At 36.9% G+C, this 26,373-nt stretch overlaps 1 long non-coding RNA gene across 2 annotated transcripts; it reads right to left on the bottom strand.

Moving 5' to 3' along the window:
* Positions 1-5,455: 5,455 nt before the first annotated feature.
* LOC125787238 (uncharacterized) lies at positions 5,456-25,247 on the bottom strand. Of its 2 annotated transcripts, XR_007429154.1 has the most exons (5): positions 25,094-25,247; positions 19,147-19,218; positions 18,534-18,585; positions 15,218-15,359; positions 5,456-5,933 (listed from the first exon to the last, which is right to left on the bottom strand). It is a non-coding gene; the product is annotated as an uncharacterized LOC125787238 (long non-coding RNA). The 2 variants fall into 2 exon arrangements; XR_007429155.1 differs by lacking the exon at positions 18,534-18,585 and having other exon boundaries at positions 25,094-25,242.
* Between the last annotated feature and the right edge of the window lie 1,126 nt (positions 25,248-26,373).

Below are 26,373 nucleotides of genomic sequence, written 5' to 3'. Positions count from 1 at the left end.
GAGATATCACATTATTAAAGGAGATGAGAGGATAAAACACAAGGAATACTACTCTCTGCCTTAAGAGAAATAGAGTTCAAGAGTTCAACGTCAATATATGCATACAGAAGAAGCAATTCCAGCGAGAGAGTCTCTTCAGTGTTTCTTCACTTTATCTGCATAGTCTCTCCCTTCCCCTCTGTCCTTGTGTTAGTCTTTCTAGGTGTAAGCCTATCTGACACTGGACAGTTACGAATTATTCTAATTTAGGCCTAAAGCGTGCAAGCTCCTCCAGGCCCAAACATACATTGTTGGAGTGAAAACAGCCGTGACCGGGGCAGGAAGCAGAGTGAATTCAGTCTCATCTGTAGCTATTGTGGCAAAAAAGTGGAAAGTTTTGCCATGAGGCAAGTAGCAGACCTGCTATTGTTCTCAGGGTGAATGGATGACATGTTATATTATACAGTATTTCAGTTTAACTGCCATCAGGAGGAAAGGAGAGGTCCTGTGTGTGTGTGTGTGTGTGTGTGTGTGTGTTTGTGTGTGTACACGCAAACTCTTAGGACTCTCATTATGCTAGGCCTTGCAGGCTCATATTGAACAGCACTGTTTTTCAAGTTTAGTCTTTTCTCAGACTGCCACACGGAAGAGCGTACAGAGTGATGAAGGATATGGGCGGCATTAGTGTTGCTAATTGCTGCGTAATGGAGTTGATAAAACAGATAAGACGTCACTAAAAAATGCAACAAGGAAATCTGCAAGAGTGATAAAGAGATTTATATGAAAGCAAAAGGATTTTTAAACTTGAAACAAGCTAAACTAGGTGGGGGCCAGGAGGGGGGTGATTATGGCACAAATGTCCAGACATGCCAGAGATTGCAATCGATCTTCGTGTCTGAGAGTTTGAGTGCACGCAATAAATAGTACAACAGGCCTCAGGTAATGACCTCTGCCTGAGTTTGGGAAGGTGAATATTAAACTAAATATAGAGCATGACTGTTTTTATATATTTTTTACTAGTTACTATATAAGGTAAGCTGACAGTTACACTGACATGCCAAATAGAATCCAATAACTCACCTCACCTTAATTCACCTCAAGTCATCTCGTAAGGTAACGATCCAGAATTGACATATCTATGCATTTTGATGACTAACGAAAGAACCAGGTTTAATAAAATATATACAGCTCTGGAAAAAATAAGAGACCACTTAAAAATGATGAGTTTCTTTGACTTTATCAATTTGAAAACCTCTGGAATATAATCAAGAGGAAGACTGATAATCACAAGCCATCAAACCAAGCTGAACTGCTTAAATTTTGGCACCCGGAGGCGCATAAGGTCCAAAAGCAGTGTGTAAGACTGGTAGAGGAGAACATGTCAATATGCATGAAAATTGTAATTAAAAACCAGTGTTATTCCACCAAATATTGATTTCTGATCTCCTAAAACTTCATGAATATGAACTCGTGTTTCTTTATTATTTGAGGTCAGAAAGCTCTGTATAATTTTTGTTATTTCAGACATTTCTAATTTTCTGCAACTAATTGCTTAAATGACAAAATTCTATTTGGAATTTGGGAGAAATGTTGTCCGTAGGTTAACTGAAATAAACTGAAGTGGTCTCTTAATTTTTTCCTGAGCTGTATGTATTAATAAAAATGAAAAGGTTTTAAAAAATGAATAAAAAAAGATTCTCACACATGCTGTGTGTGTTTGAAAGTATTTTGTCAAATGTACAGTAAAAATGCATGTAGAATTTAACACAAAAGTATAACATCTGGAAATCGAGATCAACCTTTGTCACAAAATTAACTCCAAAGATTTTACTGTTTAAGCATTTTTAAGTAACATTCAAGTGTTTAAACATGGTGTGACTTGGAAATAATATCTGGCCCCTTGGTGGCCACAAATCTTAGATCCACAAATGCCTTAAAAACAGCTTGAGTATTAAACATTAACACCAACTCCTCATTTCTACACTCACTGCCTATTTTATCAGATCCACTAACCACATAGAAGCACTTTGTATTTCTATAATTACACACTGTAGTCCTGTTCTGCCTTTCTGCATTCTTTGCTACCTCCTCTCACCCTGGTCTTCAATGGTTATCCAGGATCTCAAAGGAGCACCACAGAGCCAGTATTATTCTATAAGCCGGTGAAAACTTTTAAAACTAACAGAGCTCTTGTATTTCCACCACATTGCTAGTCAATCATAGGGACATATATGTGTATACTTTGGCTGTTTCAGTATAGAACCAAATCACTAAATGATGACAGCTCATTAGTGAAGCATTAACAGACAAACAGACAGACTTACAAATCATAAGGCACTCAGCTTTTAGCTTTTTCTTTTCTTTGACTTCTTGTACTCTTGTACCTTTCTTACTCTTACGCTCTCCTACTTCTCTCTCTCTGCAGGGTTAATACATCATAGCTGCTTTTTATGAGCCTTAAAACACACTGCAGCACTGCAGTTATTACTCTCTGCTGCTAAAACCTCTGGTGGAGAGGAGAGATCCCACAGCGCACCCTATAGTCTAGATAATTAAAATATCAGCTTTAAGATTTACAGTCTAGCCTCAATGACTAAAAAAATTAATCTAAAACCCCCAAAAATGTGCCTGTATAAACAACTACATTACATTACATCAACAAAAGCATTGGGACCTGTGCATATTCATTGTTTCGTTCAAAATTAGTGTATTTAAAATAGTTTTGTCCTGTCACTGCTGTCCATGAAAGTCTTTCTATTAGATTCAGGGCATTTGCTGTGAGTATTTGCAATGGCAATAGTGATGTCAGGATTACTACATCATACCTCAACCCAGAATATGCAGCTGATTTTAAAAGTGCTTTACGGAAGAGAACCATTACTTCAGAAAACACAGTACTTTCCATTTCTTTACAGCTCAAACGGTGGAGGGCTTTGTAGTCCAATACAAGGCCAATAGGTGCTAATAGGTTCATGTGTATCTGCTTTTGTGAGCCCTGTTCTATTGGGAATATTCTTTTGGAATATACATGAACTAGATAAACTGAGTATGCACACGTCAGCAATAGATAAAACTCTAAATGAAGTAGTCGCAGGCATTCATTTGAAGGAGTGTCCAAAAATATTTTAACATGCAGAGTCAGAATACTTACCAATCTTTTATATTAATACCTAATAAATACATGTTGAGTGCCAACATCACAATAATTAGTAAACAATATAATAAACCAGCACAAATTCAACAGAAAAGTTAAAATTCTACAGTTATGATTTTAAACTAGTCCCATCTGATAGTAAACACAGCTGGTCTTCCTGTGTCTCTCTAAAGTTCAATTAGCCTAAGTAAAGTCATCTGACATGAGCTAAAGAACGAGAGCGTTGCTATCAGATGCTATGCTGTGTGATATGTAACAGCCGAGCTGCAGCTTCAGGTTTGAGACGAGCTGGAGAGCTCAGGGGTCAGAACTAAATTAGATTATATAGGCTGCTTAAAAGGGTGTAGGGGCTACAGCTGATCAAAGGCAAGACAGGCTTGTCTGCTAATGTAATATATAGAGAGAAAGAGCTCCAAACAAACACGACTGACCTCTTTTCACCTCTTTTCAAGTGAACACAAAGGAAAACTGGGATGAACATTGGTTAAACATGGCCATATGCTCCTATGATAATTATACTGATTCATGTCAGTCTGTCTGGTGAGGGCAGCTGTCATTAGCAACCTGAGGCTCCACTGAGACAAAACACAAAGACATGGCAATATTATATGAAATTCAATTAGGTCTTAAATGTAGGTAGCCATGTGCTAACAAGATATTTAGCTTGGACATTAACAGAAATGTGACAGATGAAGAAAAAATCAAAAAGAAAATCAATTTTGCACAATTTTCCCTTATATCAAATGTGCCGTTCACTAAAGCTGGAAAAAAAGAAGAGAAAAAATAAAATTTTTCCAAAGCCTTTGTCTGTAGTTAAGCCGTGCTTCAACACAGCACATTCACACTTTCATCATAACTAGAAAAGAGACCGATAATTCTGTAACTTTTAAAAGTATGAATCTTTTCTTTACAGAAATTACAGATAAAGATAGAGACCGGTGAGTACTGTTTCCTACACCTTCAAAAGATTGGTACAGGAAAAGGTTTATTTACCATTTCTCATAAAATCCAGGGTATAAAAAAAAAAAGTTTATTTTTGCTTTAATTTAAGTAACTGTTTTATAGAAACATTTTTTTCTAGAGTGTGGAGCATTGAAGTAAGAAATTGATTGCATTCTACAACATAAGCTTTAAATTAAAGAATACCTGTGTTGTTTCAGGGCTCTATAAAGGTCACACATATAAAAGGAAGGTGCAACACCCACTGCTCAAATAAGGTAAAGCTTAAATTATACACTGATACCCATACAGAGCTGAAACCTGTGCCGACATGAGAGGGGAATGATGGGTATGGGGGGCTTCTGTAGATCTGTAGCGGTTTCCATGGCACACACACAGAGACACACACAGAGACACACACAGACACACACACACAGACACACACACACACAGACACACACACACACAGACACACACACACACAGACACACACACACACAGACACACACACACACAGACACACACACAGACACACACACACAGACACACACACACAGACACACACACACAGACACACACACACAGACACACACACACACACAGACACACACACGGCTGTTGTTTGTCAGAAAGTGCTTCTTAATCTGAGGCAAAACATTTCTGGCATTTAAACAAACACAGCATATGACAGGACTACCATTACGACTACAGTCACAGAAAACTCACTGCCACTTAACACTGCTTATTTCTGGTCATCATGCTGTCAACATCTGGTCAGGTCACAACAAAACAGCCAGTTTCTTCACAGAAAACTGCTTTACACTGCAGAATCGATGAAGTAAACAAAACTAGCTGTAGTATCCCTATATGTCAAATAATTCTGAACTGTGTCACAGGGTTGACAAATGTAGGTCATCTCTGAATTAACTACTAATATCATTTTCCTATTAGCTGGCACAAACTCACATAAGCGTCTCTATTTTGATGAAATATGCAGTATAAAGTGCCTATGGCCATCCGCTGGCAACACACAGGTAAGGTGATACTACACACATTCTTAGGCATTTATATCTATATCTACTTCCCCTGTTCCCAGACGGGTAGTTTCCTGTCCAAGTGGGCAATTTTAATCAAGCTGTGGAGGATTAAATGACTTTGGGTGGATAAAACAGACCTGATTTTGGAAAGATAGCAGACAGTTCGTTAACTGCTGGCTTGTGGTACAGAACCAGTCAAACCAGCACAAGATTTCTTTTACAAAACAAATACTTAACGGCCCATTTTCAGACACTCAAATTGTGCAATAGGTCATATGATTCTAAATACATACCTAAAATGTATGTGTGTTTGAATATATATATTCAACAAGAAGCAAGACAGGAAAAAAACTGAAATATTTAAAGGAAAACTTTACAATATTTAAATAAATAAAAAATACATTAAGCTAGGGAACCCTGGTGCAGTACTGGCATTGCTGGGGAGTTCTGAAGGAGTTCTGGTATTGCTGGGTGCGATGGTGAAGTTCTGGTATTGCTGGGGAGCAATGGAGGAGTTCTGGTATTGCTGGGGAATGATGGAGGATTTCTGGTATTGCTGGGAAGAGCTGAAGGAGTTCTGGTATTGCTGGGAAGAGCTGAAGGAGTTCTGGTATTGCTGGGGAGCGATGGAGGTGTTCTGGCATTGCTAGGGTGTGCTAGTAGAGTTCTGGCATTACTGGGAAGCCCTAAAGAAGTTCTGGTATTGCTGGCAAGTGCTGGAGGGGTGCTGGCATTACTTGAGGGTTTGTTGAGATTGGGCATTGCTGGGGAGCGATGTAGGAGTTCTGGTGTTGCTTGGGAGTGTTGGTGGAGTTTGGGCATTGCTGCGGAGAGAAATAGGAGTTATGGTCTTGCTAGTAAGTGCTGCTGAAGTTCTGGCAAGGCTAAGAAGTGCTGAGAGTGCTGAAGTAGTACTTACAATGGCAAGTACTTACTTGGTTGTATTGGTGGAGATCTTGCAATAATAGTGGGGAGTACTGGAGGAATACTGGTAAAGGCAGAGTGGGTCTTAAGGATCATGCTTGTGAGCAATCACGGATTAAGTAAATAAATGAGCTTAACAGATTGTGTACACAGCAGAGTAACTGGAACTGTCAAGTTGATTCAGATTACACCCCTTACTGGATCACAGCAGACAGCAGCATATGTTTATTGGTCAGATTTAGAGATTTTAAGAGCAGTCTGTCTTACAGCAATAAGCCTCATAACCTGACGAACACAATGTGCCTTACAATAATGAAATTTCAAAAGGTCTCAGAGGAAACATGTTACCTTTCATTACCCTAGAACTGCTGACATTGTGTGAAAAGTTGTTGGTTTCTAATCAGAATCTAGGGTCAGAATCTGAAATAAATATGCTTAGACAATGTTATAGCAAGTTAATTATAATCAATTATTTAAAAAAATATAGTTAAAACAATGAATAATTTCCATTAATTAATGAGTCTAGTTAAAAACACATGTCCCAGTTGGACTGACTTTTGGACATACAAGAACAGTCTCTGTCCACTAGGTCACATTCTTTTCTTCATTGCTTTTATGGTAATGTGTAGGCAACAGGCATTTGATCCCTAGTATGAGAATGGATGTTACAAATATGTAGAAATAGTAGAAATAGCCTGATGGCTGGCCTGAATCAAACCTCACTCAGCTTACTGTAATGGACGAATTCCTGCTAATAATGTTGTTAACGATTTAGGGCACCAATCAAAGCAGTCTTTACTATTGACTTAACTACACCAACTGCCAAGCCAGTGTCTGCCAACCCACCCTGAGCTCCACAAAGGGAAGATTAGGAAAGTGCTGTCATAATCATATTCTCCACAGTCACATGAGAACAGAGCTACTGTAGTTACAAACACAGACAGACAGGGATGCCAGAAGACCTAAGCTAACACATCTGCTGAAGATACAGCCAAAACGATAGACGCAGAGACTGAATAACAATTTAGTTTCACAGTATTACTTTATAACAATAGCAGTATCAGTACCACACATACCCTTTAAGTCAATAAATGTATTTCCTTTAGTCCTGCAAGGAAATGAAAGACACTGATAGCACACTTGAGAGAGCGGAAAGAGTGAGGGAGCAAGAGACGAAGAAACCAGATCTCCCGTCTCATCATTAATAAGCTTTTTAGTAGCACTCAGCTTCAGCTAAAGACATTTCAGCATTTAAGAGACTAGTACTGGCTAACGCCTTAATGCTACAACACGTTTTTTTTTTTTTTTTTTACTAAATTAAAGCTCCACTAGGTAGGATTGAGATTTTGTGCTCGTGGGCTTCCCCTACAGTTGTAGAGTGTAATAAATGTTTCAGGCGGATTAGTTTCTCTTTCTCGTTTTCTGGCTTTCACAGACATATTCGGTCTCTTTCCAGCTTTAGCCAGAGTGTCTGTGTGTTAGTTTGTAAAGAATGAACCAGTAGTCTCTGTAGAACTGTTAGAACTAAAGGTCGGAAAGCAGGTCGCAGTTCTCGTGAGCGCTGGCCGCGGCCGTCTCGGAAAACTTACAGAGTCTTGTTTGAGCTCAGAGGAGCTCCGGCACAGACATGAGAGCACTGCTATTCCTCCTGTTACACTTCAATGCAGCAATGCAGTGAGTTTCAAGCTGTAATTTTACTTCTTTAAAAAGATCAAAAATCAAGAAAATCCTACCTAGTGCTGCTTTAAATATTGACAAGATCTTTTATGGTAAAAGGATCTTAACTGAGCACACACAAACTTTATACACAAGTCTCTTAGGTTAAAGTCTCAAATACACACCTGAACTTCAAAGCACTGTCACTGTTAGTGGCATGTGATACAGTACGTGCACACCTGTAGTAACATTGAATAGAAACACTTAAATAAAACACACACACACTTCAAATAAAGTCTTTAAAGGTAACCTGACCTATATTAAGCACATTCATCAGCCTGTGGTTTCTCAGTAGGTCACTCACAATTGAGTAAACACGCGTGAGTAAATGCAGATGTTCTTCACTTGCTTTCAATAGATGGAGCCTCACGAGGACACACACTGATTGCAGACCTTAACTGAACACATTTACAGAGGGCTGCAACTAACCCATCTCAGTGCTGTAGCATGCAGGAAGCATGGAATTCTGACCTGTTCAAAATTAATTTTTATATCTTAACAATTAAAAAATGTTGGTCAATTTTTAGGTCATATGCAAAAATTGATGGGAGACAATGGCCTTTTTGTACCATGTTAAAACTACTGAACTGAATCTGTGTGAAAACTTTCATTTATTAGTCGCGTTCAGCTCCAATAAAAACAAGATTTTTGTACTATGACAATTGTTTTTTTTTTTTATAAAGGCAGTATATTTTTTTTTATATTTATAATTCTTCACAATTACATAACCACTCACTTGCAATGCTCCCTTCACTAGGACTAGGGTTAGGTTGAGCACATGCCTCCCCTCCTTCTGGAGCCACCCATCGCCTCTTTTCCAACTTCTGCCAATGAACTAGGCAGCCAGTGCATTCAGAGGAAAGCGCCGGATCCTAGGTCTAATACATTAGCCAACAGAAGCCTGTTCCAGACAGCATCAATATGGAAGTGATAAAGATAAAGATGCACCATCTGCCCATCCAGAGAGAGCATTGCCAACCTTGCAATCTTCAGGCTATAATATCCACATCTTGATTGATTATTTTCATCTACAGGGGCATCTGTCAAGGGGTGGCTATATTGGAGAGTAAGTGAATAAGTGAACAGTTCTTAAAGGTGACGTGTTGTTAAAAGCAAGAAAAATGGCCAAGCATTAGGACTAAGACCACTTTAGCAAGGGTCAAATCATAAGGGCTAGGTAACTGGGTCAGAAAATTCAAAACATGAGGCAGGTCTTGTAGGGTGTTCTTGCTTTATATTAGTCAGTATCTACCGAAAATAATAGAGGAAAGAACAGAGGCCCCAACTGAAAACTAACAGAACTATTGCCAGAAACCACAAGAAACATTAAGAATATATTATATGATCAATTGTGTTGTAGCAGCACAAGGCGGATCTATGCATCATATCTCCAGTTTCTCCTGTTTTTGCTCTATCTTCCTGTTACATGTCATTCAGTTCAACTTTTTTTGATCAGAAGAAAATTATTGTGGCCGAAAATCTGGATACAGTCTATTGCTACACCCTCTCAAACCTGACAGCTGTATGTGTGTGTAGGGGGGTGTGTATGTCACATCATGCAGAACAGCATGGTTGATGAGTTTAATACATACACAACGTAAAGCTTGATGCTCGCCTAAGGGATTCAGACAGGTCAGGTATGTATTATTAAATAAGACTTCACAGAACCATTAACCTCTGACCTTCATTTCACAACACAGACAGACAAATGACAAACGATTCACAGACTTTGCATGAAATGAGCCGTACACTCTGTGTTTCATAAATATCTAATGAAAAAGCTCCATCATCTGGCTGACATTAGTGTGTGTAGGTGTGTCAAAAGCTTACATAGATTATAGAGGCCAGATGTTTTTAGACTAATAGGATTTTACAACAAAATCGTTATACATAAATGAATATATATTTAAAACCATAATGAAAATGAAGCTCTAAAGATGTTCCTTACAAAGCCAATCAGCAAAACCAACAAAAAAATAACAGATACAATAGAGAGAGCTACAGAGCCAATACCGAAAACCAAATCACAAACAGAAGAGAAGACCTGTGCATGCTTTCTGTTGATAAATGACAGCAGCAGTGGCCCCTTTACTCATATTGGAGTAATAATGATGATCAAGACTTGTCAAGAGACAAGCTCTCCTAGACTGTCTTGCTGAGTTGCATCAATAGGAAGGAATAAGAGAAATATTGTCTGTATTGAGGCTTGCAGGAATGCTGTCTGGCATGGGCGTTGTTATTGTGTGGGTTTTGAATGGAGACTACAAGGAGCTGCCAATCATTCTACTCGAGACAAATGGAAGTCAACACTTCTCTTTCTTCCTGGGAAAATAGTGCTTCAGAGGACTTCCTGCAATTAGAAAATTAACAAAAATGATAAGTACACAATCATCTCCTTTAAAGAATTCAGAACAAACAAAATGCCCACAAGACAATATGCACTTTTACAGGGTTTAGTTAATTTGAGGCAAATTTCATAGTATTTCTAGTATTCATCTTTCAGTTAAACTTTTAGCTGGTAGGGTTCACACACCTACAGTTTGTCTGGTTTGAATCAGTTAACAGGTTTGTGAACTGGGAAGTTTTTTCCTGATTTGGTTTGATTTTCAGAGCTCCAGACTAATGCCTTCCTATTGTCCTTGGCCAAATAAAAATGTATCTGCTTTAAATGTGTATTTGGCACATTTAGACTTTGTGGCTTGGCCTTATCCAGACATAATCCTGATACTCAAGATGCATGAAGTGACCCAAGTGTAAACAAGATCTATACGTAGTGTAGTAGTGTAATAATGCATCTCAGTGCAGCTGTTCTGGTCTGTACCCAAGTGCAACTACTGTACTTTACAATGAGCGAAAACAAAACAAATTGAACAAAATATTGAAAAAGTAAGATATGCTTCACATCACACTAGCCCTGTCTATCAAAATAGTCTTAACAGAGAACATAAAGTGATCCTACTAAAACAACGACTGCTCACATTATATAAGACAAACACAAACAGAGATCCTCCCGACTGATGCAACTGTACAGCACATGACGAACTTTCTCTGGTACACTGAACTCATAAAACTTTTCTCATAAAACCCCATTTTTTGCAGACAGTGATAATATGAGTTGAATGAGGAGGAGGTAGGACAGGGAAAAAGAGACAGGGAGAGAGAAACAGTTAGTTGGTGAATACAGAAAAACAGTGTACAGTGTTGCATAATCAGTGTGAAAGAACACATCCACCCAGCCCCTGACTGAATGGTAAACATGTTGGGAAACTGTCATGATGCACCTTCTTTCTTTTGTTTCTTATACTTCTAAAACAACCTTATTTTACTTAGAAACAAAACTGCATGCATTGACTTCTCAATTTCCTGAAGCTAGTTTTCAGTGGAAACTTGAGTGGCTTTATCTAAGCAGGTGAGATTAGCCTCGCAGATACAGTTCAAACAAGATAAATAGAAAATAGAAAAAAAAAAAGACAAAAAAAGGAACTTCTGGGGGCAGAAATCATAAAGTACAGGTATGCACTCACATTTGCAGTTAAAAAGGTTAGTTTTAATGCTCTACTAACTAAAAATGTGGACTTAAATTGAGCTCAGGCTCATAATGACTGTTTATGAGGTGGGCCAGGTCAGGCTCGGACAGAATATGCACAGGCTTGGGTAGGGTCAGGCTGTTTTTTTTGGGCCCGTTCTAAACTCAAGGTTAGAGCAACAGATTATATAGATTTTTTTTCTCATGTACAAACCATACATTTCTTCTAAAAGCTGTATACAAGTCTGAACTGCACCAAATATGAGTAAAATGTATAGTGTTAGTGTAAGTGTATCAGTAAACCCATTCAGTAAACTCTGCTAATAAAAATCACTTTCTAAGTGGAAACACATAAAGCCTGGGTTCATTCAGGTTTCTGCAGATCACTACTTCCAGGAAATAGGCTTCTCAGCTGTGACTGTGGAAAATTCTAGACTGTCCACAAAGCATATATCTGATTTCCTTGACCATTAAGAGTCAGACAAGCGTGGAAGGCTAGTTGTGGTATTGATTGAGCTTTTAACACATTAATCTCTAAGCTACTGGCTGAATCACAAAGCACGTCAATAGAATATCTTAAACGGATGACACAGTGTCATCAGAATAAAGTGTGATAAAACATGGCGTGACATCAAAGTGCATACATTTTCAAGGCTGAAAAGGACAGCAACCCAACCGTGGAGTTTAAGAAATGGACTGTATTGATTTGTGTGGAGGAAGTAGCTTGACTCTGAGAAAATAGATAGTCAGGAGAAGTGGCACGAACCTTCACCTTTAGGAGATAAATTTTTATTTTACTTCACTGAAATTTGACCCTAACCTCAATGAACATACTTCAAAATTAATCTAATATGGTCCCAAATGCATCTGGGCTGCACAATATATTTCATTAACTGCTAAAATTAGTTTTGCAGCACTGGTACTGCTATCACAATGATTTATGGTGTACTAAATTAGTACAATGAGACATATTTTTACAGTTTTAGAAATGCGAGTGTCTTTGCTAAATACATCATGAAGGGCTACAGTGACCAGTCATGTGCAGAGTGATGTAAGCTTTGCTCGAACAACTGGACAATCCATAGGGTCAGTTGTTTACAGTCCCTTGCTACTTGTGCCAAAAGACTGAAAAATCATGTGACTTACAGGCAGATTCTAACTTATATACCTTGTTAAATTCCTTTTGCACTATTATATTTTATTTTTTTTTTGTTTTGTTGGCATATTTAATAATCATAATCACTTCAATTATGATCAACTGACACACTTCTTCTTTTATGTCAGTATAGAACAGGGGTGTCCAAACTACGGCCCGCGGGCCATTAGTGGCATGTTTTCTTTTTTTTAAGTGGCCTGCGAGGTATTTTAGAAATAAAACTAAAGTTGGCCCGCAGGTTTGTATTATGTGAGAGAATGCGCAGTTGTGTTGCAGAAAACAGGCCAAAGAGTCTAAAAGCGGCAAGATTGCACAGTTGTAGCGCAGAAAACAGGCCAAAGAGTCTATATGCGGCGACAATGCACAGTTGTATCGCGGATAACGGCCAAAAAGTCTATTTGCGGCGAGACCAAACGGTGTAAAAGCGGCGAATGTGTTCAGTTGCAGTGGAGAAAACGGGCCAAAAAGTCTAACAACTCCAAAGAAATTTAAAAGGACAGCAAATGCAGAAAATGTCAGGCATGTCAGGTTGGATAATTAAGAAAATGTATTTTTATAAGTGGTATATTTCATTATTTGTTTTATTACAGGGTCTGTGGCCCGTGATTGCACATATTTTTCTCCTTCTGGCCCCCAAACAAAAAAAAAAGTTTGGACACCCCTGGTATAGAAAATCAGTAGTGTAAATGAACAGCACCACAGTGGAGAATGTGCTGCAAGATAATTACAGTAATTTTACAGGTATGTTACAGACATTTTTACAGTGAGTGTTTTATCTACAGTGGAGTGTTGCTCAAATCAGTGCCTCCATGGAATCAGTGGCTGTTCGCTGAAGTGTATCGGATGGGTTCAGTGGTGAGCAGGAATACTTGTCCTGAGCCAATCTGTTACATAATCTTGACAACTCACTAGAATAGATGGTGAGGGAAAAACACACTGCAGTGTTTGTCTAATTCCAAAAGCTCAGAAGAGAGAGATAAAGAAAGAAAAAGAGAGGGATGAAGAATATTGGATAAGCTGCAAGCTGTATGCAGTGTTCAGCCTCAGAAAAACATCCAGGGGCAACATTTTTGCAAAATATATAAAATATATAAAAATAGCTCTTTTCAAAGCAAAGCTGCCAACATGGCAAAGTTTGCCCCCCAAACATGATCAAATAAAGGGGTTGGTGAAGAAGGAGGTAGACCAGCAGGCAGGCAGAAGTTCCTAAAGAGGAAATGAAACTATGCGCACGGCACTGAGATTTCTTTCCATTATTGTGTATGGATGAGCCGTAATATCCTGTATAACTCCTCTGTTCTGTGGTCTGCAATGTGTTTCTGAGCTCTTATCACAAACCCCTTCACCCTGAGGATTTAGTCAGCTAAAGAGAGAGAAAGACAAATATAGACTAACAACACTGATAGAATCAAAGTGTGTGTATGAGAAAGAGAGAAAGACAGAGATAGAGAATCATTATTATTGTTCCCACACACTCTGCTCCTCATGTGGTCTAAATCACAGGCCGTTCCTTCAAACCCAGCTATAGGCCTTTTTTATAAATCACCTGCAAGAAATCAGCCAACTTCAACTCGTCACACACAAATCAACCATAGCATCAAATCCATTCAGAGCTGAAGTGCATAGAATTCATCATCTCACTACAATGGCAGCTGTCAAGGAATAGTATTTGCTTTAGTTCCTGAAGTTAATGGAGCTAGAATCTGAAAAAGTAGAGGGGAACAAATATCACTAAATCACTAAAATCTCACCACAGGATCTGTTGAATTGAGCAAGACAAACAATTCCAAAATACGGAGATCCCACCTCACAACTTACAAGATTTACATGATCTGCTGCAGGATGTCTCAATGATAGATACCTCATCAGTAGGTTAATGAGAGATGAAATCTATGTGGTACCCTGACAACCTACCAAACACCTACAAACACCAGATGGTTCAGTGTTGAGCCATTTCTCAGACTTTCTTAAGCTTTGAATTTACCATTTCGGAATGTTTAAAGCACTTTTTCACCATGTTTAGAACAAAATTACTTATTTTTGACCAAAGCCATGCAGATTAGAATTGTGTGCACCAGATGCTAAACAAAACTAATCACCACGTTTTTTTAGTTCTATCGCCTATGGCTTGAACCTTCCTCAGCTGGCAGACATTGAATGTTTGCCTGTTGCATACAAAGCGTTTGATTGTGCTGGGACATATATTGTACTATGATCTTCTAAAGTTTAAAAAAAAAGGATTTTGTGTGTTAACTTTATATTATACAGAAACACACACACACACACACACACACAACACACAGAACCATGAGCTAGTGTCTGGTGGCCCCTGGGCAATGCAATAACAGAGCATTCCAACACAAAAAGATCATTACAGTGTATACAACAGCATCCGGACAGGTTTGCAGTGACTTCATTCATTGTGAGCCTGGTTAAAAACTTTTAATGATACAAGTTTTTCATTACTTTTAGGTTACTGTTTTAATCATTTCAATACATTTAAATCTTATAGAAAAACAATAATGTAGCAGCTTATCTATCTCCAACTAAAATAATTAACTTTAAAACTCTAAAGCAGTGAGAGAGGGAGAGAGAAGGAGAGAGAAGGAAAGAGAGAGAAAGAGAGAGAGAGAGAGAGTTTATATGACTTTACATGACTTGTGACAGAGTGGCTTGCTCAGGCATGGAGAGGCATGGCTGGAGGCTGTAGGAGCACACAGGCTGAATTCCACAAACAGGTGGAGAGAGACAGAGCAAGGCTCTGAACGAGAGAGAGACAGACTTACCCTCAGTGAATTCCTCTGGAGCCACAAAGCTCAGAAACTTTTAAAGCTCAGTAATTCCAAAGCTTGCAGTCTTCAAGGTAGCAGCTAATCACTGTGCGAGAGCAACTGCTGTCACCACACGCCTCTCTCCAGTGGTCTCTATCTGTGGGAGACAGAGGGTAATACACACTTAGAGAACCCCTGCAGACCCACATACACACACACTCATACTTCAGCTCCACAGTGGTACTGTCAATGGCTCTGTTAACTCACCCTGTGAATGCTCCTCCCCCTCTCTCTAACCAAGCGCATCTAAATCTCTCTCTCTCTATCTCTCTCTGGGTCTGAGGGGCTAATTCTCCCATGTTCTCCTCCCCCCTTCCCAAACTTGCCTGTTGGTGCACGTGAGGATTCTATCTGATCTTCTACATAGCCTGAGGACAGCTGTTCTCAAATCAGTCTCTCTTTTTTCTCTCCCCCGTACTTTTATACACATTACTGCCCAACCATAAATAATGCCTTTGAGCTAAGGAAACCTTCATTCCCCTGCTATGACCAAGTTTTTGCTCTTTGGAAATATCTACTGAAGAACATTCCCTCAGATTTAGTGTGAGAACTGGCAGTACGTAATCTTGACCTCAACAGTTCTGCTTGCCTTCTAACGTTATTCATCAAAAATAGTCCAGACTATGTGAGCAAATGCTTATCCACAGAAAGAGAGAAAAGTGCTTTTTTTAACTGAATAAAAAGTGGAGCACATCTGATATCTGTTATCTGTAAGAATATATGGTAGATATGGTACAGAAATCTGTTACATATCCAATTTTGTTGCAACACGACTCATTCTGAACAGCCAGATCGGAATTCTTGCAAACTTGCAAGTTTCAGTGGTGGGAAAAAGACAGAACAGATCTCATGAATAATTAGGGTGATGCCTCTTTTTAAACAAAAATCAATAATATAGAAGATTACATATAAAGCCAGTGTTAAAAAATCGAAAATGTGATAAAAATGCTTGCAAACTGATCATGTTATCTAGCTGTTTTTTTATAACTTTCTTTTCCTTACAGATGTTGCACTTTGTCACAAAGTCTCCCCTGGGAAACTTCAGATGGGCTTTACCATTTTTGCAAAAAGGTTTTTCCATTAAATGGGTTGATTAAAATGACAAAATTTACTCTCAAATTAATTGGTGCAAAACAGGTCTGTTTTCTGATGATTTACAATGGAGTCACAGGAAACTCTATTCACCCAAAACCCTGTTGACTATATTTGTGAAGGATTCTGTAATAGGGTTTGTGTCCAAAAAACAAACAAACAAAAAATAAAAATAACAACTACTATAAGGTATGTAAGCTACTACTGTTTTAACAGTAATGTTTAACACTATAACAACATAATTTATACAACAAAAAACAAAGTAAGTATCTGTAATATTTTCAAGAAAGTGTTATAGTTGCAGCCCAGTGTATTTTTTTTTTTTTTAAGGAACAGAAATAACTTCTTTCAACAGGACAGCTAAATATATTGTGTTTGGATCTCCTGTTTAATTCCCTGGACAATAGTTTTGTCTGAGCTACTCTGCAGCTGGTGGTCTGCAGGCAGTGTTGACAGTTGGCGTGTATGAATGGAGGCAGGGGGTCGGCGGCAGCACGTGTGAGCGCTGCTTTTCTCTTTACAACAGTTCTGAAATTCAGAACTCGTGAGTAATATGGGATTCACATTAGCAGAAATTTGGTGAAGAATTACTGCTGGCTGAGCTAGGCTTCCTGTGTGGTTCCCTGTGGGACATCTCAGAAGCAGCGCAAACGCTCTCCACTGAATTATTTACACATCTTCACAGTCGACAGTTTCTTACAGCCTGCTGTACAACAGCCACTGCATCTGTATAATGAGCACAAAAGGGGTTGAGAGGAACAAAAATCATGGCTACACAGGAAGACCTTTCCAGGATCTCTGTGATGGAGTGGCCCACACAGGACAGTGCAGTCAAATTTACCACCATCTGGGGTTATAGCCTGAAAATTAATTAATGTGGCAAAACACTTCATATAGCGAGTGCTCTAAACACATTTTCCTGTTTTAAACTTTACCTCACAGTCAGTTTTTTTCAGTTAACACTAGCAAACCAAATGTCTTGCCCAGTGATCCATTCTGAAACATTAACAAAAGCTTTCATAGCTCATATAAATTTACTGCCAGTGGAGTTACAGCACATGTAAAGTACAGTGGCACAGTAAAACGCATCAAAGTGCAGACTCATCACTTTCTGTTGAACTGTCGTATTTTTTATCACTGCATAAAAGATACATGAATCTCTCTTTATTGTTAGATATACTTTTTTTAAAAGTTCATTGTTTATAGTAAACCTAGTTTGGCCATACGGCAAAATTTGAATGCAAATTTTAATGTAAAAAAAAAAAAAAAAAAAAATTATATATATATATATATATATATATATATATATATATATATATATATATATATATATATATATATATCATGGTGCAATAACATAAAACACCCTGTGAGCTAGGACGGACTGGGAGGTTAATTAAAATTAATTTCATTAATCAAATTACTGTTTTAATATGATTTTCAGAATTTGATAATCAAGAAGTTACGTATATACATATAGGAGGGAAACAAGTAGATGTCAGAAACCTGTAGAGAACTCTTTTATGTGGCAGTGATTTTCATATTTTTACACTTTTCCTTAATTGTAATACTAGGAGGTTATGTTTGCATTGTGTTTAATATAAAAGCTGCACGTAAGATTGAAGATGGCTGCTTACTATTTATAAAAAAAATAACTGATTAATTAATTAAATGTAAAAGAAACAATAGTTTACGCAACTCTTTTGTGCTGTCAGTTAACACAAAAAAAACTGAAGTTCAAATGCAAAAAACTAAAAAAACATAATTGTGAACAAGAATCACTTCTATGTTTTAAAAATAGAGATTTTTTTGGACAATATTACCCAGCACTACCGTAAGCTCACTTTACTTAATTACCTTGCTATGAACACACTGGTTCACTGTTCAACCCCATTAACAAAACACTAATGCCTCATAACTTACACAATGGGGCATTTCCAAGCCTGATATCCCCATGACTTCTGTCAGGGTATATAATGATATATGGTAAAAATGTGTACTGGCAGTATTCCAGTAATGTAAGGGAATGGCTTCTGTGGTATTTCTGTAGTATTTCCCGCAAAGCCACACACAAAGGAGATTAGCTGAATCATGGGATCTAAAGCCAAATACATCACAAGCCAAATACATCACAAGCCAAACGCAACTGTAACAAGTACAACAGCATGACTGCACTTACCTAACATATTTGAGGGGTCTTAAGGTCAGACTGGCCCAAACAATGGATAGAGCTGTTCATTAGAAAACATTTTAGAAAAAGCAATCAGAAACCAGCATACAATTTTGTTCTGTTAGTAAATAAATGTAAATAGCCAATAGCAGCAACTTAATTTTCTGATTATAGGATGTAGCTTTCAGAAACCCAAACCTGTCTCAGGTCGTCATGCATCAAACCAAAATCAAAACCTACCTGTGACTGCAGCCTGTCCTTCATCAAACTTAAACCAATTAACACAAATAGACACCAGCATTGAACAAATCTTTGTTACAGTGAGAATCAGTCCATTCCCAAAGCGTGTAGACCCTTTAACCCCTCAACACTGGCCCTGACAGCATACACAATGAGGTATCTCCTGGGAGAGAGCCAGTCAGTGACAGCTAGATAATAGACTTCGGGGTCATTAATTTATATGAATATTAAAGATATTTAGGATTGCAAGTTTGCTATTCGCAGCTTTAGTCTATTTAATCACTTCTGAATAATTAAAACGCATTGTCCTTCACTTAGTGTTAATGTGGAAAACCATTGTATTTATTTTTAAGTTTCTATTTAGAAGAACAGAAGAACTCACCAACTCATGCAGGCTGTCAGTGTTTTTTGTAAATCAACATGGTTCCTTTATCTTAATCCGCTCGTTTGGGTTCTGTGAGGAAAAACATAAAATTAGTCAATCAACACCCATTACTTAAGTTTTTTTTTTTTTTTTAACAGTTTTAATGATAGAAAATGATCCAAACTTTGTTCAAATATGTTCAGAATCTGTAGATTATATTCTTTCGACTACATCTTAAGTGATTCACAAAAGCATTAAAAGTAATTCCACAATTATACAATGAAGTACAGAAAGTCCTTGGTGATTTTCTCAGTGTCCATTGTTCAATTTCACACTTTTGTAGATGCAAGCGCACCAGACATAAGACAAGTTTTTCAACTGGACTGTATTACATACTGCAAAGATAGATACTGATAGCAACATTGTAATTTGAATTGTAACATGATGCATCATATTGGTCTTGTTTGCAATAAATTATCAACACATGTTGTGAAATATTGATATTTTTATTGCAACAAGACAACCCTTTTAAGACCTGTTTCATTACTTCACATGGTGGCACTAAATAAAATGAATATGGTAAACCTGTTATGGTGTTGAAGAATATCGGTTGTGAAATTCTGTGAAACTGACACTAATATATCCATGATTCCTGGTATTTACTTATTTAGGAGTATTTTATCTTCTTCAGTAACACAGATGGCGTGAAGTATTGTACCTCGGAATTACAGTACTGTGACATCATTATCATGGCCAATGTATTGTAATAATATTGTATCACAAGTCCTGTGATTCAGACCCAAAGTAGTAATACAATGCAATAACACAAAGGGTGCCCAAAGACCAGTAAGGACAATGGTAGGCAGTGTGGTTGAAGGTTTTAATTTAATTCAAGCTGGAGCCCAAGTATGAGATCTAAATCAAGACAGAGTCAGGTGTGCTTCCAGTTGATGTAATAAGACAAAATTCAACTTTAAACATGTCAAGCAGACAGTTGTTGAGAGTGCAGCAGAAAACAGTCTGTCAATAAAATTAGTTTTGGCAAGCATTCATTCCTGGAAGCACTACAAGGCTATTTAAGCTCTTCATTGCCATTGTGCTGAATTCAGTACCAAATGATTAATTAGCCTTGGCTCAATATGAAACTTCCAGCCCATAAATTATAGGTGCAAGTCTTATTCCAGCTTATTCCATGCTGCCATCACCTAAATGAGTTACACTACATTCCATTCAAGAATTATAAGGAATGTTATGAATATCAATATGGTTAATCACTGTTTAAACAAATGCTGGCCTAAACTTAGAGGACAGACAGACAGTAACAGCCCTTATAAAGCCCTTATGCATACTTAACATGGAAAAGTACATACTTTCAGCCTTAAAATTTATACATACCTAGATACATACTAAATTTACTATTTTAAAACAACTTATGGCAACTAAAGTATATTTCAATTTAAATTAATCTATATTTAAATACAACAAAATCATTAGGGTGTGCTTTTTTCGTATTTTGTTTTTATTTAAATTAAGAAGATTTAAGTATGTTTTTTTTAAACATTATTGACATATATTGTACATGTAATACGTTGTGTATTGATGCACCCATACACAAAATATATTTAATATTTATTTTCATTGAGTGTATTAAACAGAACTTTAAGCACTTTTAGTATTCTTTACCTAATTTGAACATACTTTTAATACTCTTGAGTATACTTCCTTTTCCCAAGGAAGGGTTTCTCTGACTGTATATTTAAATGACTTTTTGGCTGTTTTTGTGCCCGCTATTATTTCTCAAATGCACATTTTATGGCAAGGAAGAAATAAATCCCCAGAGTTAACCCCACCACCACTTACCGTACAAAACATAAGAGGTATCTGTAAATAAAAAGCCATTTAGAGTTAAAGAGTCCAACTGACCATCTGGGGCCACCCCTCTGACCAAAGCCCCTTCATATGAGTAATAAATGCACATTAATCTAAGAGGGCATAACCTCTGTGTGTGTGTGTGTGTGTGTGTGTGTGTGTATCCAGGGCCTGAATTAATATCTTTGTCTCTGCATACCTTTAGCATGGTGGGTTGGGCAGAGAGATGTGTGTTGTGCAACAGTGAGAAAAGGATTCCCTCCAGCGTGCAGATACATGTACACATATAAACAAGAACATGGTTTCCAGATAAAATACGAAGTGGTAATTATCCAAAAAACATAGTCTTCTTTAACATACTATTGGAAGATGTCATAACAGAGGGTGTTATGCCACACAAATATTTTGATTTCACTCTCTCAACAAGACAATGATATCACTTAAGACTAGTGACTAGTTTTACAGAAAGCACACTAATCCACTGATATTTGGTCTTATCTGCTGTAGTGAGATAAAAAAGATTAAAATCAGATAAGATCAAGATTCCAAAGGCTCAAAAATTAAAAAAATAGAGACTTTCCTCATAATGAAAAATTGAGAAAAAAAAAGTAAAATAAAATTTTACACACTCCACTTTCACAGTCTGAAATGGAAAATTCCCATTCTTGAGTCTAACAAATCCGCTTGAGCAAAGTAAGCACATATCTGACAATCTGCTGCACAGTGACAATACAAACCAGCCATTAAGAATGTGCACAGGTTTTCCAGCCCGGGTAGCAATTTTCACTGAGCAAATGGGGAAGGGGGGGAATGTGCATGAGGGAGCACTGCACTCAATTCCACCCTAAGCAGCCCCACAATTATGCCCTAAAAGAATAGGCTTATTCTTGAAGGTCTAGGGCACAGAAGGCAGGCCAGGAAGGGCTAAAAGACTGCAGCTATGACTCTGATTATGTTTCATAAGCTGATATTTATGACCATTCAGAAATAAGAAAGAACACTTGTTTCTGATTACAGCACTGAATAAAACTCAACCACTGCCACTGAGATTATTAAGTTCAAGTTATTTATAAAGCACAGTTACCAACAGACATGATGTAAGCATACTTAAAAAGGTACAGTTTATACACTGTATGGCTTCAGTCTAAGTATATGTCTTCGGCTACTGTGAATAACTGTTAATCATGCAGTACTTTATCTGCCACTACCAAGAAAAAAAACCAAGGGAAACAACAATCATGAAAAGTGAACTTGCATTGCTAAATCACAAGAAAATCACTGTCCTGTTAATTATGGCCGTTCACATACACTTCATAACACAGTGATGCTTAATCTACCAAAACAAAAACACAGTTAATCTATGAATATAAATGACACAGTAAAATATTTTCTTTTAGTAAGAATCTTCAACCCAACCTTACTGCAGACTTTGGTTTATACCATCAGATATTTTAATTTGGTTCGAACCAAACTGAAACTTTTAAACAGATCTGATAGAAGTTGTAAACCACTGCCTGGAATATATAGGACCACAATTTGGTCTGACCTAAAGAGATGCTCTTGGTCCAGATCAACAGAAACATCGTCCAGTTGACTTAACAGTGTAAAAACACAGTTTGTTTGGACATTTGGACCAATTACATGAAGCTAAGGCATTCAATACAATACTACATATTCTCATATAAGCACTGCGATTTTGGCTACATCACTCTACTATTTAAATATTGTTTCACAAGTACTGCCAATATCCACAACTTGGTCAGAAAAACATAATTAAATCAAATCACAAAACAGACCATTTACATTACCCACCCCAGGGTGCAGTTTGCTGTTGGGTGTTTCATGGCTAAAAATCCAAAATAGCCTTAACCTGTAAAGTTAATGTCATGTAATTAGCAATTTAGCCCTACAAATTTTCATTACTCAGGACTTTGTGACCACAAACAAATGGAAGCAATTTACAAATTTACACATTTCTTACACTGCAACAGGGAAAAAAAAAAAAAAAAAAAAAAACACCAACGAGCTGTTTCTTCCATCCAACTTACTTCCATGTCTCGCACTAGCTTTCAGCCAACATTAACCACCAGCTCTATGCATCCCAGCGGATTTAAGCTCTGGCACTCATGGCAAGGTCCTAACCTGAATGTAATTCAACTGACTCCTCGTTTCCTCTGTGAGAAACTGAGCCATTTTAAACCTCACCGCACCTTCACACAGGTTGGGGTTTTGAAGGCTCCTGTAGTCTGAGCAGCTACAGTTTAGTTGCCAGATACAACATGCCAATGCAACTGGAGACAAAGGGCAGTGTACCTTAGGCTGGACCAATCTAGATTGCTCCCATATGAAGTCTGGATGTGTTTTGCTGTAAAGTAACTTTCAGTATGGGGCTAATTAAAGGTGAATCAGACACAGTTAAAAAGAGCAACATGCCCTAGAGAGACAAGTCTAGGAGGACAGAACAACTATAGGTTATTCTGAATAGTCAGCAGATTCCAGAGAAACACATTTTCTTGAGTGCCATTTGCAGTCTTGCTGTAAAACGGTGTCAACACACAAATCTAGGTTGTAATCTTTAAAGATATTTCAATGCAAATGTCTTGTTACAATTGAACACTTACAAAATAGCTTTAAAATAATGGATATAACCGAAGAATGAAATATAACGACAAACAAATGCAGTTCACACTAACAGAAGAGCCACCACAGACTTGAACCTCTAGGACAGATCCCGTCATAGGGAAGAAAGCAATACAAGATGTTGTTGTTTAATGACAAAGTCTACTGAAATGTAGCTATTGACCTGTGTTAGTTAAACCTTAACTAGATACCTGTCCCAAAATACCCAACTTAAAGTCGTTTTATGTTAATTAGCTAACGTTTAAATCCAGATAAAGTGTACGCTAGAGCAGGTTAACAAACTCTCATTTCACTAACCAACAGTTAACATTCAGTTTTACAGTTATGCCAAATAAGAAAAGCGTCTAATTAGCAGCAGACCTAGCTAGCGCTAGTTAACTAACTTTAGAACATATGAACTGGTAACGTTACAGTATTGCTGGCTATGTAGACCCTTTTTATATCTTAATATTAATTTAAAAAATAAAATAAAATAAAATAAATAAAGGAATACAGAAAACACTACATGAAATGGTGTGTCCAAATCTTTGACTGGCAAGTTAACTCCAACTAGTTAGGTAACCTAAACGCATATGTATTAGGAAATAACGCCAACCTAGCTAACGTTACATAACCTAGTTAACGCTAGTTACTTCGATTATCTCGTAAAAATTAAATACATATAACGTTATATTATATATTAGAAAATTTCCAACAGTATTTAATTTACTTATACAGAATAGCAGTTAACATGCAAACTGTTGTAACTATTTAGAAAACAGACGTTATTTTTTGTAAGATAACAAGTTAGCTAGTTTAGCTAGTTAACGTTAAGTTAGTTAGCTAGCGTTAGCTAACCTCACTAAGTTACCAGTTTAATTGACTGCTTTATTACCTTGATTTAATTTCAGATATAACGTTAACAAGCTTACCTACTGAAATATAGCTATTAACCTGGGTTAGCTAAACCTACATGTCCATGTATTTTTAATATTAATTATCGTTTAAATCTAAAATGTATCAGTTCGTTAACTGACAGTAAGCTTAACTTGGTGAGCTAGGCTAGGTAAGCTAAGCTAAGCTAGCGTACAGTTTTAGGTACGCTAAATAAGAAAATCGACTAATTGGCGCTAACTAATTACCTAGTTGGAAAAAAAAAATATTTTTTGGCACATTATTGTCGATTTAGACCACTTTATTTCCAGATAAACGTAACGTACAGTGAGTTTTATACCGCTGGCAAGCTAACCTAACGAACTAGCGTTATCTAGTTAGCTTAGTTAATTAGCTAGTTAGCTTAACTAGCTAAAAAGATTAGCCAAACTGTTAATTCTGGTAACCGGTTGTGTAGTTACCTGTTACTGAGCGCCAGGCAGCAGGAAAACAGGGCATTTTAAAGAAGTTCGCTCTCTAAAAGGCCTCAGAAAGTGTTTAAACCACATGAATAATTTCCAGCAAGTTAGTTAAACTATCTTACTTGTGAACGCCGTCCTTCCTCCTTGTTGAATACCTGCGGCTGCAGCCCCCCGTGAGGTACTGGAGCTGAACATAGCGGAGCGAAGCGAGGACGGGAGACTGCTGCTAACGTGAACGCCTTCAAAAATAAACCGGTTTAGACATTGCCCCTACATTAATAATTTAATCCATGAATTCTGTAATAAGCCTAAAAGAGGAAGATTTTTATTTAAACGTCATAAATAATAAAATATCATATTATTATTAATAATAACAAATTATTTAAATAATCAGAGGTTAAGATCATATGATTATAAAGACAGGTAGGGTCAGTGTAACTTTTATCAGTTCAGTTCAGTAAATAGAAAATTGGGTGTAAAACTTTATTTTATTTATTTTAAACTTTCAATTCTGCCTCATCATATGAAAGCCCACTTATGAAAAAATAAGGGTAACAGTTACAGAAAAAATTATTTTAATACATTTTCAGACTTTTTAATTTTTTTAAATTATGTCATAGAAAGTAATTATAGTAGCTGCATGACACTTTTATTTCACCATTTAAACAACAATTTAAACAACAGTGAACCCAGCTGGCCACCAACGTCAATAGACATTAATTTCAGGTTGAATGTTGGTCATTACGTCAGATAACCAAAATTTTACTCAGGATAACGTCTAAAACTATGGAAGCCCATTTCCGCCACCTGAAGAAAAAAAACTTCCTCAACTAAGTCATAATTATGAGATAGAAAAGTCATAATTATGGGATAGTAAGTCATAATTATGAGATAGTAAGTCATAATTATGAGATAGTAAGTCATAATTATGAGATAAAAAAGTCATAATTATGAGATACTAAGTCATAATTATGAGATAGAAAGTCATAATTATGAGATAGAAAGTCATAATTATGAGATGACTTTTTATCTCATAAATATGACTTACTATCTCATAATTATGACTTTTTTATCTCATAATTATGACTTACTATCTCATAATTATGACTTACTATCTCAAAATTATGACTTACTATCCCATAATTATGACTTTTCTATCTCAAAATTATGACTTACTATCCCATAATTATGACTTTTCTATCTCATAATTATGACTTAGTTGAGGAAGTTTTTTTTCTTCAGGTGGCGGAAATGGGCTTCCATATTAAAACTGTTACGTGCCTGCAGGAGAAATACAATGAAGAGCTCAATTGTTTTTATTACAATATGTACATATATATATATATATATATATATATATATATATATATATATATATATATATATATATATATATATAACT

Source organism: Astyanax mexicanus, chromosome 23, assembly GCF_023375975.1.
Source record: "Astyanax mexicanus isolate ESR-SI-001 chromosome 23, AstMex3_surface, whole genome shotgun sequence".
Taxonomy (NCBI): Eukaryota; Metazoa; Chordata; class Actinopteri; order Characiformes; family Acestrorhamphidae; genus Astyanax; species Astyanax mexicanus.
This window is presented reverse-complemented; position numbering and strand designations above follow the sequence as displayed.